The 21070-nt window shown below is 31.9% G+C and overlaps 1 pseudogene; it reads left to right on the forward strand.

Annotated features, from left to right (window-relative positions):
* Nucleotides 1–1777: 1777 nt before the first annotated feature.
* Nucleotides 1778–6507, forward strand: LOC134277639 (oxygen-dependent choline dehydrogenase-like; annotated as a pseudogene).
* The last annotated feature ends 14563 nt before the right edge of the window (nt 6508–21070 follow it).

The raw sequence follows: 21070 nt of genomic DNA on the forward strand, positions 1-21070 counted from the left end.
AAATCTTGTGGGACATCCAGGAAACAAACAGAGTTTGGACGAGGACAGATTTAGGGTTTATTCAAACAATAAGACGTCAGGTAGGACACAAAAATTTTCTGAAATGTCTTCCACCATTAAGTTAGAAAAATTTAAAGGGGACGGTACTAAGAATGTTGTTGCATGGTTGACTATTTTTTTTCAATGGGCAAAGTTTCATGACTTGCCACATAACAAGATTGTAGATGCATTTCCTTTCCATTTGGAAGGACATGCAAAGGTTTGGTACGATTCTTTACCCTTTCAAGAAAAAGCAAATCCAAATACAATTCAAAATTTGTTTCAAGAACGCTTTCGAGAACTTGATAATTTTGTGGATCTATCTGTGTTGCAAATGAAACAAAATGTAACAGAGTCAGTAAGCGACTATTTGACGAGAATAGTCAAAACAGCGTCAATCAAAAATGTGCCAGAAAATGTTTTGTTATCAGTGGCTATGAATGGGTTAAGAAACGATCTTAAAACTTTTGTTGTGACACAAAACCCCAAAACAATTGAGAGATTAAGGCAAATTGCCTTATTAGCAGAGAAATCGCAACCATCGCAAATAAGTGCTTTAGAAACTTATGAAATTTTATTTTCAAAAATAAGAAACATAAAAGATGAAATTTTGAAGCCCGAAATAAATGCTGTTGGTCAAGGGTTCCCACAGCAAGGTTACCCCCCACCCCATTATGTACAGCAACAACAAGTCGTGCCTACATTGCCACAGCCCAGACCACAATATTACACAATGCAACAACAGCGCCCTCGGTACAATAGACAATATGCGCCACAATTTCAGCAACAGAGATATCGTGCCCCGAGACGCTATAGGGTTACTAATGTGCAACGTCAACCTCTTAACAACTCTACTAACACATTCCAACCACGCATGAGTTTCCCCACATGTTATTTCTGCTTGGGAAGGTGTCCGGATAGAAATAGGTGTCCAGCAAGAGATGCTGTATGTCACAATTGCAGCAGAATTGGTCATTTTTCAAGGGCTTGTAGACAGACGCGAAAACCTCCACAATAGGGATTCGCGCCTGTCTCCAGCAATTTAAAAAGCCAAAACACAAAGAAAAACAATGGTTCTGCTAGAGACAGGCATGATGCTGAATCTGTTGGGACATTGGTCAGTTTTGCAGACAAATGTTACGTACCTATTTCCTTTCAGCATTCTAAATTCAATGCTCTCTTAGATACGGGTTCTTCTATTTCAGCTATCAACCCACAAGTATTAAGAAAATTGAAAACTCAGAAAGACAAAATAAAAGTTTCAGAAATTTCAAAAATAACTGGGGCAGGAGGAACTTCACATCCAGTTAATGGGAAAATTGACTTAAACATCAAAATCGGAGGTCTAAATTTAAAGCATACGTTTCATATTATTGAAGCTTAATGCCATCCGGTCATTCTTGGAACTGACTTTATGAAACAACAACGGGCATGTTTAGATTGGGGTTCAAGAACTTTGTTCTTACAAGAATATGCAGGTCAGATCTTATGATCGGCCCAACGTCATTTGGGACTCTGCCTCCTCAAACTTTGATGGTTGAGGTGTGATAAACAGTTATCATAGGTGGGAGCCCTCAATGAGGTTGACCCGGTTATAATATTTTTCTAGATTGCGTTCAACTATTTGGGCATTCTGGTATACCTCGGCATTTGCGCTTGTGTCGTTGAATTGAGGTGGAATCTTTTTTGGGTGTTATTTTTACATTTTCTGTACAACCATATACATGTGCAAGAAGAAATGGAAAAAATATTATTTGAAGGATTGGAGGGAGAAAATAGAGAGATAAACAGTCATTACAGCTACATTACAGGTATGATCATTTTTAAAATATTATTTTTGTTTACGAAGATCAACACTGCCCTTCGCTTTGTTTTTTGTACTACATGTATCTGTATGTTTTGTAAAAAAGAATTATGGATGCTTACACTTTTAAGACATATGTCTTTCGTTATCTTCATTTGTTTGATCATTGATGAAACTACATGTGTTTTATATTTTCCCCTTGTTTTTATAAAATGCTATTCATCAAAAAATATATTTCTAATTTTCTTTGGTTAACTTATATTTTTAAAAGTTGGAGCCGGCACAGCTGGGTGCGTTCTTGCCAACAGACTTTCGGAAGATCTAGGATCCTCGGTGCTTATTGTAGAGACGGGAGGTTCCGAGGATGAACATGAAATGATGAAGGTCCCATCCACGGCAAGAGTTTTGCAAAGGACAAAACATGACTGGAATTTCAGGACAGTTCAACAGAAGTTTAGAGTCATAATCAGAAAGATAAGGTATCAGTATATTAAAATGGAAATATTTATTTTTCTTTCCTTTTATAAAAATATAAAGAAGGCTGGTTTTATCTTACTTGCAGGACAAATACTGAGTTTTTTTTCTCAATTTGCAATTCTATGGAATTCATTAAAAATCATGTATAAAAATGCCTAAATGATTTTCCTAAGTTGTTTTGGAATATGCTATTTATTTGGAATATTATAAACATTATGTACTATCTACCTGATGAGTTATAATCCACTGAAACATACGCCCATGAACATAACTCTTCCTGAAAATTAAAACTATGAAAATTATTTCAAAAGTTGAAAAAGTTTTATCTGTCGAATATTTGCTCTTTAGAGTAATACACAATTTAGCAAAACTATTAACTGTTTCTCTTATAATTTCTTTATAAATAACTATCATCGGTAATCTAATAAAATGAAGACCACGGTCAAGACTTTTTATTCTTTTAAATGATCATTTGTTTTGTTGTTTTTTTTTAAATCTTTTTTTTTTTAGAAATGTACGTGACCACGAGAGTGTGTCCTTGGCGGCACAAGTTCAATAGACTTTATGCATTATATAAGAGGTAGCCGACATGTCTTCGATAATTGGGCCAGAGAGGGTGTATATGGACGGAGTTACAAGGACGTGCTTCCGTATTTCATCAAGTCTGAAGATATGCAAATACCAAGTCTGCAATATTCACGTATTTTATTTTTACTTTACTCATTAAAATTATTTCGATTTTAAGACATATTGTGGAAGGGACATAGACAGTTTATCTTTTTTTTTTTTCAAATTTCAATGTTTAAATTTTCTATCTGAAGCAAATCTAATGATCAGCAAGAAATGATTGTTTGATTGCATATTGCTTTACATCCCTCTCGAGAATTTTCACTCATATGGCGACGCAACCACTTGCCGATCAGAGAGCTGCAAATTTTGTCATATACTAGGCACTTAGGGCCATTGAGCTGGGAGGGATCTTTTTTGTGCCGGCACCGTGCCTTCTGCGACACGGGGCCTCGGTTGATACGGTCTCATCCAAAGGACCGGTCTCCATGTCCAACAGTGGAATTCTCAGCAAAAAATGAAAATATCATTACTTTGTTAATTCACCAGGGAAATACAAGACCTATATTTCTTCGTTTGTAAACAAAAGTTGTGTCTTGTTTTTTTTTTTTTTTTTTTTTTTACATATAGAAAACATCATGTTAATAACAAAACGAGATTCGATTCAGCAAATCACTCGAATTTAAGATTAACTTCGTTGTTTAAAAAAAATGATTCTATCGAAAATAGACTTACATATTTTACCTATGTAAACAAAGGGAAGACAAGGACCTTCTTTACATAATAAGGGTAAAAAGCTCTAAATCTCTCTATTATTTTGACAACTGAGATGTGTTTTTATAATAATAATATATACCTTAGATTGTATTTGTAAGCATAAAATTGGGGGGGGGGGAATAAAAATTGAAAATTTATATATGGAGCTGAAACGTTGGCCATGACCCTTTAACATAATCATTAACTTTGTTGTTGATAAAGAAGTACTCATCCTGTTTAAAAATATTTCATTTTTTCTTTATTAATCTGTACAGCATATCATGGAATGGGTGGTCCTCTAACTATAAGTGAAGGAACCGCCACAATTCTCAGCGACAATGTGTATAGAAAGGGAATGGAGGAAATGGGATACAGAGTGGTAGACTGCAATGGAAGGACGCAAATAGGTTATATACTCACCTCTCTTTCATGGTTCAGAAGTATTTCCATCAAGGCCCTCATCATCAAGTGTTCAGTCAATCACATATTCTCATGGATCATCATCTATGTCTCTTCAACCAACCTCAAATGCAGTCCCCGGGGCTTTCAACGAAATAGTGCAACCAGTTTCCGAGTCCATTGACTGGCTTGGTAATGTTGATGATGACGCACTTGCAGCAGTGTTAAATGACCCTACGATCTTTGCAAATATTCAGGAAATTCCAAAGTCTTCAGTGTCCACTGTAACGCCTTATAACTTTCATGGCTGTACTGTTACAATTAACAATTATTCATCCAATACAGGGGGTCACCTCTCTTTCTCTTGAACAAAATACAGAAAATGTATATTTGTATTGTAAAGCTATGTATTAGAATATGTGAATAATGATGATTAAAAACACTTATGTTTGTGGGAGAAAAGAACAGAAATTTATTACATAATTTAATTATACATGTTGTTAGATGTAATTTAATAACATATATTTAATTTAAATTATTTAACATTTATTAATTTTAATAAGCTGTATTTAAGTAATTTAATATAAAATGATTTGACAGAGGACATAACTTACACATGTTATCGTTAAAAGTAAATTAAGTTTTGAATGAGTACAAGTTTCTTTTCAAGGCCAAAAGTACATTAAACAAGGGCGAGATACTCTAAAGGTGCATTTCTCTTCGTTCCTTTATGAAACTAACATTCCTCTATTTCTAACCAACACAAGGCTATTGTCCTGGACAAGAGACTGTGAGAAATGGAGAAAGATGGAGTACAGCTATGGCTTTCCTAATACCAGCCACGAACCGTCCAAATCTTCACGTGATAACAACGCATTTGTTACAAAGGTATTCTAGATATCCAAATATTGTTTATATCGTTTTAAAAACAAGTTGAAGAATAAATATAGAAAAGTTTAAATATATGTGGATTGCTTCCTGTACAAAATACAAATAATATTTCTTTCTTCTCTTGCCTCCTTTAAAATTGTCTTAAAAAACAAGCTAGTCTCTACAATTTTTTAATTGCCGAGAACTATTTTTTTCTTCCGATTATTGCGCGTGGTATAGTACTTTTATATAAAAAAGGAATGCAAATCCAAATATTTGATAATTTCAACGAGCAGACGAGTCACATGTTATGTTGAATATACTTTTACACTTGATGATTAAAACAATGGGCGAATAACATACATGTAGTGGAGATAAACAAAATATTAAAAAATAATAAGATTTAAGATTCTATACGTTAACATAACCAGAAGATGAATTGATTTATGATTAAAATTAACTTGACACTGCTCAATTTATGATATTCAGTAATTATTATTAGTAAATAAGAAGGCAATTGGGATATCGATGGTGAAAACCTATGGAAAATACGATATAAAGGTTGAGAACGAAATAATAATATCTGCTGGTGCCATTGACTCACCCAAAATTCTGATGTTGTCAGGAATCGAGCCTGCATAGCATCTGAAATCAATAGGGGTATGGAATTATTTAGAGATATTCATGTGTATCATATGTTAATCCAAATTTCAAGCAGGCAAGCTTAACAATTTATATTAGGACCATGCTAGCTTTGTACGAAAAATATATCAGAAAAATTACATTCTGCTGTTCTCGATAGAAAAGACTTTTTGATGAAATAGACACTGCTTTGTTATAAAAATTGAATATAGATACATTTGATTAAATATAACTAATCTCCATTTTTTTTTATTTGGAAGATCTTCGGGAAAAAAATTATAGAGGTAAATAGGTACTGTAGATTCTTAATTATACGCGAGGAGCAAATTTTAGCATAATTTCACAAGAAGGGTAATTACCGAAATTGAATTACTGGCTTCAATTTTTATTGTAATATGCTAAAATCCATTATCGATTAAGTTCTTTTATCAACTCTTCAATCTCGAAATATCATTCGCGCTATATGACGTTAAAGTGTTTTTTTTTAGTTATAATCAGTACTCGTGAAAAAAAGGAATTTACAGCATACCGTACAGGAAGAATTTAAAACGAGACGCAAACTTAGCAATTTGCCCTCAAGAATTTGTGTTTAATTTTAGAAAAATGCAAATTTCTTGATTTTAAAATGATTACTTCAGAAGATTGTACAAATAAAATGCAATTTTTTACACATAATTTTCGATGAATCACGTTTAACAAAGTATCAAGCAGATATATAAAATCGTAGCCCATCTAGTTTTGATGCTTCATAAGTATAGATTATATGTCTTTTATTTCAAATACAATAAAGTTTATACCATTTACACAGATCCCCTTAGTGGCCGATTCACCTGTGGGAGAAAGTATGGAGTATCACGTAAATGTACATCTAACCTTCAGAGACAATACAAGTTCAGCGTACATACACAGCAACTCACCATTTCAATCATTTGAATACGGTTTGTCAAAATCAGGTAATTTGAAAAAAAAAGATTTTTTTAAATGTTGTGTTGATTTAAAGCACTGCGATCTGCATTCATGAGGTGGTAGATACTAGTTTTTGAAGTTTTCATTTTTTTTTTATTTGTTAAATAAATTCAACATCCCCAGTTAAAATATATAACTTTCTAATAAAAATGTTGAGTCAGTTTCAATCAATTACAATAATTAAATCAAACTGTATAAATAAGAAAAATAGAAGTATGTGATGATATGAAATCAAGTGTGGACTGAGAGAGAGAGAGAGAGAGAGAGAGAGAGAGAGAGAGAGAGAGTGGAAGACATTCGAAAGGCAAATAGTTCAATATTCAACATTTTAATAACACATCAAACTTACACACTTAGTGAAATGTCACGTCCGTATTACGTACTGTATGCTTTGATGCTCCTTTCTGCATTCTCATGCTTCACATATATTAAGCCCTTTCAGTTTTGTAGCATAAGCAGTGTTATCTATTTTTCAAGATGGTCTAGAAGGTTGTTAATAGTGTTTGGTGGGTGTTGTGTTCCTATACATTTTACTTTCAAGTTCATCAAAAGGGTACCCAATCAGTCAGACTCAAGTATGATAAATTGGCTTCCATTCGAACCTCAACTAGCTAAAATTGTAATAATTCGTCCACAAGTGGATCTGGTGTTATCTTTTGAAGATAAATATTACTGACAGCCATTCAGGAAAAAGAATTATTGATTGCAGATTTCAGAGCTTAAGTCTTGATCTAAAATTTCCATCAATTGTATTAAGATGAGTGTTGTAAGGAGACAAAGCGATCATGTTCCCTCGCATCATCAATTTGTAAATTTTCCATTCATATAGAGACATTACCATATATCAATGAAGGGCTTCAAATTTTGACATTCACTCGGCAATCATAGCCATTCAGCAGTGAAAAAGCTGTATCGTGCCAACACCTGCCATGAAAAAGGGCCTCTCTTCAAGACTAATCCACCCGAAAGACCTGTAACATTCACTTCAAAGTGTCGTGTGCACGGTGAGCGAACATTTGCTACCCAGTTTTTTAGACTCAAAATCTACCGATCAGGAACAAGCGCTCTACAGAATGAGGTATCGTGAATTTCAGAAGCTTGCGAAAAGTTTTTTTCGGGACGACGATACACACGTACTTTATCATCACTGAGGCATAGATTAGACTTGCCTTCATCGGAGAAACAGCCAAGGGTCCTCTGAATTCATATCAGGTACCGTATGTATATCGAGATTGAGACTTCGGTGATGTTGGTTGAAAGCTGTTTAAATTAGGGAAGTCGACTATAGAAAAGTTAGTCATCATGTTTATCATGGAGTTTGACTGTTAGATTACAATTAAAGTCTTTTCCATTGTTTGCTCTAAGATTGGTACTCCAGTGGCATCGTTCAGTTATATGTTGAGATACTGTAAAACGAGAAAATTTGGCGCATACATATTTTAGCGCAAACGCAAGTGGGAATGCATTAGCGCAAATAAATTTTAGCGCTTGCACTTGTCCGTAAAATATATACAGTATATATGTGATATTTTGTTTTTTTAATCCGCACCTGTATTTGACTTTTTGGTTTGTCAAGCACGGAAACACATTTATTAGTACTCCCGTATATCAGTAAACATTACTTAACTTAGCCGCGTACGTACTGTTATCACATAAACGCGGTACAATGTTAAAAAAAATTTAATTTCTATTTTCAATTAAAAGAAATGGAGTATTTACTCATTTAAATCGTATAAAAACATTGCATGCATTGACAGAAAATTACTTAGAAAAAACGGTAATCCTAATTATGTATTGTCTGCAAGCTCAATCGCCATGCTTGATTGCATTGTTTACCTCGAGGCGATAGATGATTAACACGCCGAGAAGCCAAACTTTGAGGGTGCTAATGATAATGATCAGCTAACAACTACCGGGGTAACAATAGTTTAATTAAATTATAATTTGGCAGAACTTTGTCCTCTGAACATGTACAGTGCAAGTGTGTATATAAAATCCAATGACCATTCGACATCACGTAATCGCGCGTTCCGGTTTACATGTACGCATGTTAAAGCTTTGAACACACACAAAAAATGATACTTAGAAATCCTTTAGCGCACAATAAATTTTAGCGCTCAGGGGGTTTAGCGCCAAAGTCGCTAAAATTAGTAGTGCGCCAAATATTCTCGTTTTACAGTATCTTGGTTAATTGATTGATTACTACTGTTTTACGCCGATATTTCAACCATATTTTGGAAGGGAATATCTCGATGATAAGCAGTGTGTTCTTACAGCAAAATATACAAGTAAATCTCCTCGGTAAATTTTACTTTGAACGTCCTGAGCTATGCATTGAACAAATGACAGATAACTAATTCTGTATTTTACCATTAGTTTTGTTGCTATGCTTTTAGCTATTCTAACGAGTTAGCTACTTTAAATGGAGATGATCCTGCTTTTAGTATCCTTATACTGCATAAGTTTTTAGCCGGGCTTATTGCTCAAAGAGCAATAGCCAGTGTTAAGACGAATAATGACCCCCATCGAAAAATGACCGTGGGTCAATTTTCGACAGCGAAAAATGACCCCCGGTCATTATTTGACGTAGAAAAATGACCCTTTTGCCCGTAGAAAAAGTGTCACTTCTCTAAAAATTTGCAGAACCCACGTGAAGAAAAAAGACCCCCGTAGAAAAATGACCCCCTGTAGATTAAAGCAATTTTTTTTTGGGGGGGGGGCAAAAAAAATAGATAAAGAAGCATTTTGGCCAATATGCTTCTTTATCTATTTTTATGGCCAAAATGCTCACCTGAGCTTATTGGGAATAAACTGATGATATGTTGATCTCATAACATTATATAATTATAGTCATATTTTAAGGTAAATGCAATGATTCAGAATCTAAAGGAGTAAAAGATTTATCAAGCCTTAAGGGTTAGGTAAACATTGTTTTTTGATGGTGGAAATCATCGAACTGACAGAAAAAATCAGCAGTATTATATATTATTATATCCTCTGCTTGAAAAGCGGGAGGGTATATAGTGATCGGGATGTCCGTCCGTCCGTCTTTTACGCCTTGTGGTATCTCTTTCTTATCCGCAACTCATCTTATAGATAAAAAGATGTGTTTGTGAAACAGCTATGCCCCTATAGCAACATAGCGAAGATTAAACTTTTCTTAAATGCAATTCAAATATATTGTTACCCAAAGTAGGGTCTTCTCACAAGAAATACAATTGCAAAATAGGAAAGCCCTAGCACCACTTGTTCAAAAGTAATGGCTAAGGATACGTTTGTGAAAGGTAGGTCAAACTCAAAGGTCAAAGTTGATGATTTCTTAAGAAAATGTTTAATGTAACAAGGATTACATATGTGAAGTATGAATACCCTAGCCCTTGCCATTCAAAAGTTATGGCCAAGGTAAAAAAAATCATAAGTACGGAAAACTCCAAGGTCAAGGTCAAAAGGTCAAGGTTTTTAGTATCCAATGAAAGGTAATGCCAAAAAACTTCATATTTGAAGTATGAGAGTACTAGTATCTATCGTTTAAAAGTTATGGCCAAAGTAAAAATTTGGCATTTTTGTGTAAAATGGGACAAACTCCTAGGTAAAGATCAAAAGGTCAAATTTAGTGGTTCCCAAAGTAAGGTCTTGTCACAAGGATTATACATATTAAATATGAAAGTCATAGCTCCAATAAATGAAAAGTTATGGTAAAGGTTAAGGTTTTTGCGGACAAACAAACTGCCAGATAGACAGACGGACATACAGACGAACACGATAAAACTATATACCCCCGAATTTTCGATTACGGGGACATAAAAAGAAATGGTCTTCAATTAACTTTTCATATTAATATACATTTTAAAGAAGACGTTACAACAATGAAAATGTTTGTTCTGATTTTCGTATTAAATTCTCTGAAAAATATACTCATAACTGAGTAAAAGGGTGGAGTAAAACAAGAATTAAGGTAGAACCTATGTCGGAAAAGTCTTTGTCACAAGATTTTCAAACTTTTCAGAATGATAAATTAGTACTTGCTTATTAATCAGTTAAGATATCATGATATGTTTCCTTTTTTTATTAATCTAAAACAGGCTGTGAAACTTGGTATGGTATTTACATACTGCGACTTCACATTTTCAAAATTTTTTAGGGGTACTTGTCTTAAAGGGAATATGAAAAATCACAAAATACTTCTTCAAACATCGTCGTTTATAAACTTTTTAACTGAATAATATTAAACAATATTTTATCAAGAATAATTTCTTTTTTATTCAATTAACATAAATTACAAGTTCACCATTGAAAAAAAATAGTCAAATGAACTCTATTATTTTTAGTCAATTATGCACCCTATATTTGTAAATATTTTTTAGAAGTCTTTGTCACAATGTTTTCAATTTTTCAATATGATAAAGAACATAGCAAAATGATTACAAAAAGTGATTAAAATTTATACCTTTCCCCTCTAACTAATGAGAGATAGGTAATTTACCGATCCTAATATTCTTGACCTTTTTGCACTTACACGGGATTTAATCATTAAATGACTGTTTGGGGTTACTTTCAGACTAAAAATGTTTGTCAAAATTGTTCTTTTAATTTAAAAAGATAATATATAATAGAAAAATTGTAAATTTGTAATCAATATGAATAGGTAACAAATAATATGTTAAAAGGAATGCACATCATTTCATGATAGATATCACAAAATGTACACAATATCACACGATCTACAACACGTACATCTTGGACTTAGACACATTTCATCAACATATTACAACTCTTTAGTTAGCAACTGAAGATTTTATAGGATCTTTGCATTCCTTCAAAATAGTTACATGTACAGACCATTTACATTATTACAGTAAGTTGTATAACGTTACATTGTTATTTCATTACACAAGATGGTCTTGGATTTGTTAACTTAATTAAGGTCAAGATCTATTAAATAAAAGGTGCCTACATATTTTCTCTAATTCAAGAAATATTGCCATTAAGCATTATAACCAAAAATATATGAATTGAATTAAGATTATTTCGGCATAATTTTAAATTGAATTTCAAAATATATTTTCTGAATGTCTATTGAAGCTGTAAAGTACGGGAAAAGTGACATTGAATCAATTATGACGTCATAATGGATTTAGCACAGGCTAAACACATTCACTAGTTATGATGTCATACGACGTAGACTAATATAATTTGTTACATATGAAAACTAAGCTATGATACATAATTTAGTGCACGAGTTTCTGTGTTCAATGAACTGTGTTGCAATTTTAACTAAAAATAGAAATTTCTGTAAAATTGTAGAATTGTCTGTGAAATTCCCTAAAAAATGCAACTTTTGCCACAGTTTTAATTGATTTTGATATAACTTGGCGTACAAGTAGAGTACTTTAAAATATATAATTCTATGTATTTTTTAAAGTACTTTGCCACAATACTTTCAAGTATACCTCCACCAACATTTAAAGTATGCATTAATCATGGCGAAGTAAATTATGCATATGATAGTACTTGTGTGAGGCTTAACTTCATTTCAATATTTTATCTGGAGCCTCTCCTTACAAATAATTGATGACATGAAAGTTTTATTTATATTTTTGCTTTTCATTTACCTGAGGTATTATTATTTTTTTTGTTAGAGAGTCAAGTTATAATTTTCGTTTTATCGAACACATTAGGCTCCTCAGTCATTGTCGCATAATCTCCAAACTTAAGTCAACAAAATCATGACCTGGAAAATTTAATTTTTCCTAGGCCAAAGAATCCACTGAAATACACTGATTTTTGACATGGGGTTTACATTTCTAAAAACAAGTTGAATATTTTCTCCAAAGCAGTAACGTTTTATAGGAGTACATTAAAAAGAAAATTCTTTTAGACAAAAAGTATCTCAGATATCCAACACAATTTTAGCCAGAGGAAATGGACAAAAAACGTGAATCTCTTAATTATGTTCATACGACTTTTTGTATTTTTCTGTCCCAGTATTAAAAAAATTAGTGTATGTAATGAAAAGATATCAAAGACCCTCATTTTATATCACTTTAAAGGGGGTAAAGGACTGGAGGCTGTGTTTTTGAATTGTTACCAAGTAATACGCGTCACAATGCACAGATGGCTTTCCATGCTAGGTACTGAATCAGCAATATTTCTTTATCAGGTAAATATATACACAAGATGTATATAAGACGTGCACAAATTAGGGTTAGGGCACACTAGGCACAAGCTACAGGTGTTGCTTTGTACATTCCTCGTTATTCAACACTCTACAATTTCCAGGTTTTACTCTCTTAACTTCACTACTACTCTAATATTTAAGCAACAAAAATAAAATGTGTTTTATCCCTCTATAGATGAAATGTAGTATCGACTCTGAAAACTTCAGTCCTAGGTCATTTAGAACATAGGTTCATTATGGGTCAATTGATTTTTGATAATCACTTTTTTCGTAGTTCTCACACATATTGTTCGAGGTAAAGCAGACAAATATTCATGTTTGTGATACATTTAGCTGCAATGTATCAGCTTCAATTATTCTGACAAAACGTTCCGCATGCGTGGTATTAGGTTTTACTACAATGTCAGTGTCTTATCTTTAATTGGTTTTCCTTACCAAAATGGACAAGGAGTGTGCACTTGTGGAGAAGGACTTCAGGAATATTTTTATGAGTGGAAAGGTAGAGCGCGCTGTAAAGGAAGCCGCCGACATGTTTGGTTTACCAAGCTACTTTGATTTTTTCCGCAGGCGATAAATAATGAAAAAGAAACCGCATGTCGACGACAATATGTAAAATACGCTGCATGAGCGTTATTTGGCATTGGCGTTTGAAAAGTGACTTCTTGGAAAATCAGTATGAAGAAGAATAAACATAGAATACCAATGCATTTATATTCATTTCTTGGTTAACGAAATGTTGTGGAGTACTTCATTTTAGCTCAGTACGTAGAGCGGTCACTACTTGATCTGAGGTCAAGTGAATAATCTCGAAACACTGTAAATGTCCAACTTTAATGGCCTTCCATTTTCTTTTTCATGTGTTTAACTTAAAGTGACAAGCTGTCTCTCCAACACTTTAAATTTTGTTATCATATCCTATATCGGATTAAGATAGGTTTCACATATTAAGCCTTTCAATGTCTAATAAAAATGAAACTTATAAATGTGTGGGTTTTACATAACCATTGTCGCTGAAATTTGTCACCTGCCGATTTTTTTTATATTCTGATTATACACAAATTGTTGTATGTCAGCTGCAATATGTACCAAAATGGCCTTCAAATTTCTTTGTCATGTGCTTTAATATAAAGTGCAAAGCTTTATTGCTTTCTGTGGCCTTTAAATGGCATTGTTATCATTCCTATATAAAGGAAGATATTTTGACATCATTAAGCCTGTTTTTAATATAAGTGAAACTTGTAAATTCACAACCATTGTCTTTATAATTTGTCTCCTGCCGATTTTTTTTATATTCTGATTATAAAAATTGCCTTGAAGATAATGTAAAAAAACTATTCATAGATTACTAAATATAGATGTATTCTTTGATGACCAGGTGGTCTCGTGAGCTTTTCTGAAAAAATTTGTCAGAAATTGTGCAATTCCATTTTTAAACTTTTAATTTAAATGGTTACTGGTCCAATTTTAAAAACATTAAAGTATCCTTGGATAAAGCGGACCACCTTGTATTCATTTGAAGCAGACGCCATTTAATTTAAATATATATATAATAAGAGAAAAATTAATGCCTTGTAAAAAATGATTTTAAACCATATTTGGGCAAGGAAAGATCTAATTTTGTGTAATCATCCTCATTAGTTGATTTCGAGTTTATTCAAATCATGACCTCTGAGGGTAGGATTGTGGCAAAATGGCCGATAAAAATTTTACATAGGAATATATAGGGAAATCTCTTATCAGTACCCTTCTCTAAACCTCTGGAATCCATGGAAAATTCCAGATTTAATGAATGTACCTTTAACTTCAAACTGTTACTAACTTACCCTATGTTAACAAACATCATGGCTGCTGATCTATGTAAAGTTATTACATAGGAATCGCTTAGGGTAAACTTTGTATTCTTCTTTTAATTTCAAACACATGAAAACACATTTATTTCATCTCAGATAGTGTTTAATTAGTTTTTATTTCAAATCATTGCAGAAAGTGTAGATTATATATTTTTTTTTCAAATCATGACTCCAGGGGTATCTCTTACAAAATTGATCAAAAATTTTTATGGGAATGTATATGAATTTTTTTTTAAAAAAAACTTCTGAAGAACAATTGAGACAGAAAAGATGAAACTCGTGTGAAACCATCCTCAGGTAGTGTACATACAGGTCTGTTTAAATCATAACGAATGGGACGTTAAACAATATGCAATCAATCAATCAATCTAGATTGTTACTTGTGATCTTTGTGTTTATTTAGAAATAAAAACTGCCTATCCATGAAATAGCTTGAAAACTTGGTTTCAGAATCCATTATTCTAAGTTTTAACATCAGAGCTGGCGAATGTATGTTAATACTGTAAAATCACATATTTTCGAGGGGTCAAATTTTCGTGGTTGGAGGAAAATATATTGGTTCATGGGGATTTTATTTCATGGTTGAAGAATTGTTCAGTAGAAATGTATGTGAAAGATTGCTTTTCCTGGTTGATTTCAATTCATGGGTCTCTTTATACCTTGAAAACCACGAAAATTAAACACCCAAGAAAAAAGTGATTTTACAGTAAGTATTTTGATATTAATAAATAATAAATGCATGAAAAACAATTTCCGTTTTTGTTGAATTTGCATTTTAAAACAAATTATTTAAAGCCTAAGGACAAATTATGATTGCAAAAAGTTTGTGGGTTTTCTTCTTTAAAATTCACATACTCTTTCTTCTTTCCTTAGAATTTTTGTGTTAATGAAACATTTTCGATAATTTTGCGGCCGATAGCCTACTTTACTTTGATTTAATTTGTGAATAAAAAGCTTCTGTGTCCCAATTTGTCATCTGTCATCTTAGAGAAGGAATAACCGATATTTATGTTTATTTCCTAACAAATTAATTAGATATGGACTGATAACGTCATAAAAAATGTATGACAGATAAAGATCACGTCCTTGTATTTATTGATAATTTTTATCTCAAATAACTTTTATAAGAAAAGGGTATAGGGAATTTTATTATTTATTCTAAAAGATATTTTTTAATGGCTTGAATTTGGAATTAAAAGCAAAATTTTTTTGCAACAATTGGAAGTGTAAGTCAGTTGTATTCAAGGTATAATATTACATTCATATTCAACATAATCTTAAATGAAAGAATTTGCGTTAATGCTATGAATGTGTATTCTCTGCACATCTTATGCAGTATATCAATTGAGAAACATTTTACCAAATATGCTCAAGAACATTACATTTTCTGACTTTATTATTCTTTTGGTAAAAAAAAATCATAATTAATATCTTTTATATAAAGAACCATTCAAAAATTTAGCTAAAACTGCGTTAACAGGAAAACAGATGTATTTATTAAAATATTAATATTTTAAAGATATCATCCGGTAAAATGTATGCTTTTGCGAAGATGATTGTTCCAAATGGACATCATTAGGTAATGAGATGCCATATGGAACAATAATTCATTTATGAATAGCTGCTTTTTCTCACTCTTTTTCACAAATGAATGGTTTGTTCCACCCACAGCTTGTGTCATCCCAGAGTCCATTTGGACAAAGCTGGACACAGTTGCCATTTCTGCCATTTTCGGGTTGACCAGGATGCCAGTTGGAATAATTTATTTTGGTGTTCCCATTCCAGGTAAAAGTTCCTTCTATGTCGAAATCAGTTGCCCCAATCCACCTTGAGCATGAGCACATGTAATTGCAGACACCTGAATAAAATGGAAATTTAGATACTGTAACTCTTTGAAATCACTCATATATATATTTTTTGTGAGGGTTTAATTTTCGTTGTTATGGTGAAGAGACAAACGATTTCGTATTATTTACGAAATGTGAAAGAATATGGGCGACAAAAAAGAAGAAAAATGCTTATGGTTCGTCAAATAGGAAAATGAAAAATAAAATCCAAATTAAAACGCAGCTATCTTTGATATTTCAGTTGGCATGATGTTTAACTTCTTGTAAAATTTTCATCATTTGCAATAATCTCTAAGGTCTACTAAAAAGCAGGCAATTTGGAAGAAATGACAAATTTTCCACTCTACAAGACGACTTTTAATAGGTAAGTTTTACTCAAATTTATAAAATTATATAACTAATTAATTAATAAATCAATGGTGAATTTTTTGACTAAAAAATTAATAAAATTAGGTGTATGAGACAGAATGATGAACAAAGACAAACTGTATTTTAAAATGCCATTTCGCAATATAAAACTTTTAGAAAACGAGTTATAAATTTATAGAACTTTAACTTATAAAACAAGGTAAATGAATGCAAAATGTCTACAGCCTCTCAGCAAAGGATAAATTATACATGTTCTTTAGTCCTTAATTGAATAAAGGTATCGGTATTACTTTAGACATATTTTCAAAACCAAGTTATCAATTCATTTCTAGCATAGCTGTAAAGTACAGGACAAGAACTTTTTATCAATTATGACGTCATGATTAATCTAGCATCAAAGGTCACCATTAATTTATTTACTAACTCTTGACCTTAACCACCCGGTACGTCATGGAAGAAGAATTTACTCAATCTTGAGAGCAAATTTTTTGTCGCAAAATTAGTATCTTTCGTGGAAATATTTGAAGACAAGTAATTCGCGTTTCATATAACAAAGAAGATTGAAATTCCGATACACGCTTTAAAGCTTTGTGCATTTTGCACGCCTTGTCTGACAATCTTCTTTCAAATGCATAACAAATGAATTCTCCTTAAGCCACAGCATCAATGTCCCAATATATTCTCCGTTATCTATGACTAAAATTCCTCAATGAAAATATTTTACACGACACTGCAATATTAAATACGAATAAAAGAACTGCAATTTCTTCAAAGGGAAAAATACACATTTTATCAAGTCTTTAAAACTTAACATTCTTACCAGGTTTCTGGGGATAAAGAAAGGCCTCCATTGCCCAAGTATTTTCTATTTCAGTTTCTATTTCCAGTAGGTGAGCCTCATTCTGTTCACAATGTTTCTAAAAAAATATATAGATGGTAAACTAATAATAAGTAGGAATATATGGTAGAGTAACAGAAAAGGAAAGCAAAAACTATACTTTGTACATTAGAACGTGTCTAATAAAAAATCTTGCTTAAGGTCATACGCAACAAAGTTTGAAATTTTTTGGTCTTTTCGCTCAAGATGAAGAGTTCCACTAAACGAAGGACCTGTGTGCAATACTTTTAATGTCTATATATGGATTTGTACACATTATTTTTAAACATTGATGGAAAAAAATCTGGCATTGATGTAACGTAATTTTTATATATATTTTTCTTTGAATGATGCACAGATTTTCATAATTTGATATCGTCCAAAAATCACTGTTAATGCATTCTGTTTTTTGTCTATGAACATTTGATGGCACTATAATCTTTAATTAAGAATATCTTAAAAAAAGATCTTCAGTGGGCAAGTTACCTTGCGTATGTCCTAGTTACGATGTACCAGGGTTGTTCACAAAAATCGTAGACAATGTTTATAACTTTTCTAACCAAATTTTGCATAGGCATAATATATTTAATATTCTTTAAAATTGTAAGTTCTTTAATATATATATTTCATATTAAATATTTTACAATATTAGGAAATTTACATGAAGGCTGATAAGGTCTGTCGGCGCATGAACAGAATTTGGAAAAATCTAAGTATATAGCTATAACATTAGCTTTTACTTCTTTTGTACTACATGAAACGTTGAACTCAAATTTAGATCAGTGAAAATTCTTAATAATATGTTAAAATTTCATATACATAGCATTAGAAACAACAATTTGTGTCATGATTTTCAAAGTGTTGTTGGGATTGAGTTTGATGAAAATGACGTCATTAAATGCGTAACCGGCGCATTGGGATGTAATAAATTGTATAGGATATGGTTTATATACATCAGAGACGGTTAAAAGAAAAGAACAGAAGTGACATTACAGACTAGAATTTAATGGAGAAGTTATTTTTAAATGGTATGAGAATCATTGAAAGTTATACCGAAAATAGTTACAGCTTGTAAGAAGTAGAATATTGTTTGACTGTTAAACGCAGGCAATGGCGTGTGGAGAAGGAAAAAAATCATGACGTTATAAGAGACGTAAATTACGTTTGCTTTCGTGCACCGATGTACACTTACATGCTTTTTTTAATTTTTAATAATTTTTTTAATCATTGTTACAAGTGTACTTGCACTATTTACTGTGTTGCTGTTAATTTATTATATAATTATTTGCTTAATTGATTTAAATATATACTTTGGTTATTTAAACCTTTTTTCTGAATTTTAGATACAATGTTCAACATTCCTTAGTGTTTTGAGTCTTGGGTAATTAGGAAAGATAACTCTTGAAAGTGGACTTTTTATACCAAATATTTTAAAATTAGAATTTTCATTTTGTTTAAACATTTTTCATTCAATTTGTCACATAAAATTCATTGAAATACATTCCTTGTCTCTTTAGAACTCATTTTCTTAATATTTTATGCACAGATTAGAAATATAATGACAGTAATTGTTTTTTAGGAGAAAACTATTTTTTCTAATAAAAAAAATATTGGGTATTTTCAGGTATTTTCATTGCGTGTACCTGTCTAAAGAGGTTGTCCATCATTTGGCACTGAAAGTTCTGAAATTCTGGTAATTATGAACTTGAAATAAAACATTTCACTAAATTTGACAAAAGCCAAAAAATTTTGAAAAAAGTATTTATGATATTAATACCTTCATTTAGATAGTTGACATCTACATTATAAGTGATGCTGTAATAAAATCTAAAAATAAATTGTAGAAGTAATGAGCCACCTTAAGTGTGATATCATCATGAAACTTGAAATGCATGATGATAAAATGCTATGACAAGGGAAGAAATTTAATTTAGCAATAAGAAACAAAACTGTTTTCCCTGTCTACGACTTTTTTGGGATAACCATGGAAAGCTTTTGTTGAAAATATCATCTAATCTCGAATCCATCCATTCCAATTTCGTTTGTGAATCAGGAGTGTCCCGATTAGTTTATTAGTTAAATTTAATCACTTTGAACTTACTTTTGCGTTCGCCCAGGTATCTTTTGTCTTGTTTAAGAAATAACAATGGTTCTCAAAAGGAACCCATCCTGGCTGACAAACTAAGCAAATAGACAGTAAAAAGGAAAGATTAGATTTTCAATGTTGATATGCAATTGAGGTGGAATATTTTGAGAAGTAACCTCGAGAAATAAAATTTCCATTTAAAAATAATAATAAACTTTGAAACAAACGATGGTTCTTCGGCTTTTTTTTGTTTGATGCTCGAGTATTTCCATTTTACTATTCAGTATGAGACAAATACAACATCTATAAATGTAAGATTTGATATTAGCTATATCGAAATAGTTGAAATGGTGTATATTCGCTCGGCAAGCCTCGCGAATATATACACCATTTCAACTCGTTGGGTAAAGCTAATATCAAATCACACAATATAGATATCCTCTATATATTACTGATTTTTAAAGCAAAGCATACAATTATAGATATTGCAAAACTACATGAGTAATTGCTATTTCAAATATTGATGACGTATAACTATGATGACTTAGCACCGTTGATGTTGACATGCCTCGAAAGAAAGTTGATCGTGTTCACAATTAAGAATTTTTGCAATCTGCGTCTTTAAAAACATTATGTAGGAATTGCTAGAGACTCAATCGTTTGCGGTTTTAATCGTGTAAGATCGTGCGTTTAGAATCGTGTAAATTTCGTTTTGTAAGTTTTTATCGGAATGTTATATGTAAAATAAGCAAATAAGCATTTCTCTTCTTTTTATTTATTTATTTAAATACAAATAAAATGAATGAAGCGCAATTTACATAATTGAATGCCCGTAAACAAGCAATATAGTAAGTTGTACAATATTAATTGCCACTCTCTGTAACCACTTAAACTTCGTTGCCACGCATGGTCACCGATTTTGATGAAACTTCACCCTTGCTTAGTACTTGACACAAGAAACAAATATCAAACAAAATTTCGTTGCTAAGTGTCTCGGTTGCTATGGCAACAGCCGGAAAAGTTTGAAAAATCGAGATTTTCAGCCACTTTAAATCCTGACTGTGGCTTAATAAAAACTAGAAAAAGCAAACAAACCATTCTAACAAAAACATGACACCTTGATGTCACTTATACTATGAAGAAACTTTTTAGAATATATCTCTAAGTAAGTGGTAACCAAGGGTACATTTGGAATACATTTAAAATGCTGAAATATGCTGAAAAACACTCCATATTAACTAGTGGTAGGTGTTACATGCTAAAACTCAATCATTGACTTAAGAAAAACAATGAAAATGTTTGACCTTAAGTATATAAGTATAAGCAATATTATTCTATAAATA

This window comes from Saccostrea cucullata, unplaced genomic scaffold (assembly GCF_032062105.1).
Source record: "Saccostrea cucullata isolate Sc308-1 unplaced genomic scaffold, CSIRO_AGI_Scuc_v1 ctg6464, whole genome shotgun sequence".
Taxonomy (NCBI): Eukaryota; Metazoa; Mollusca; class Bivalvia; order Ostreida; family Ostreidae; genus Saccostrea; species Saccostrea cuccullata.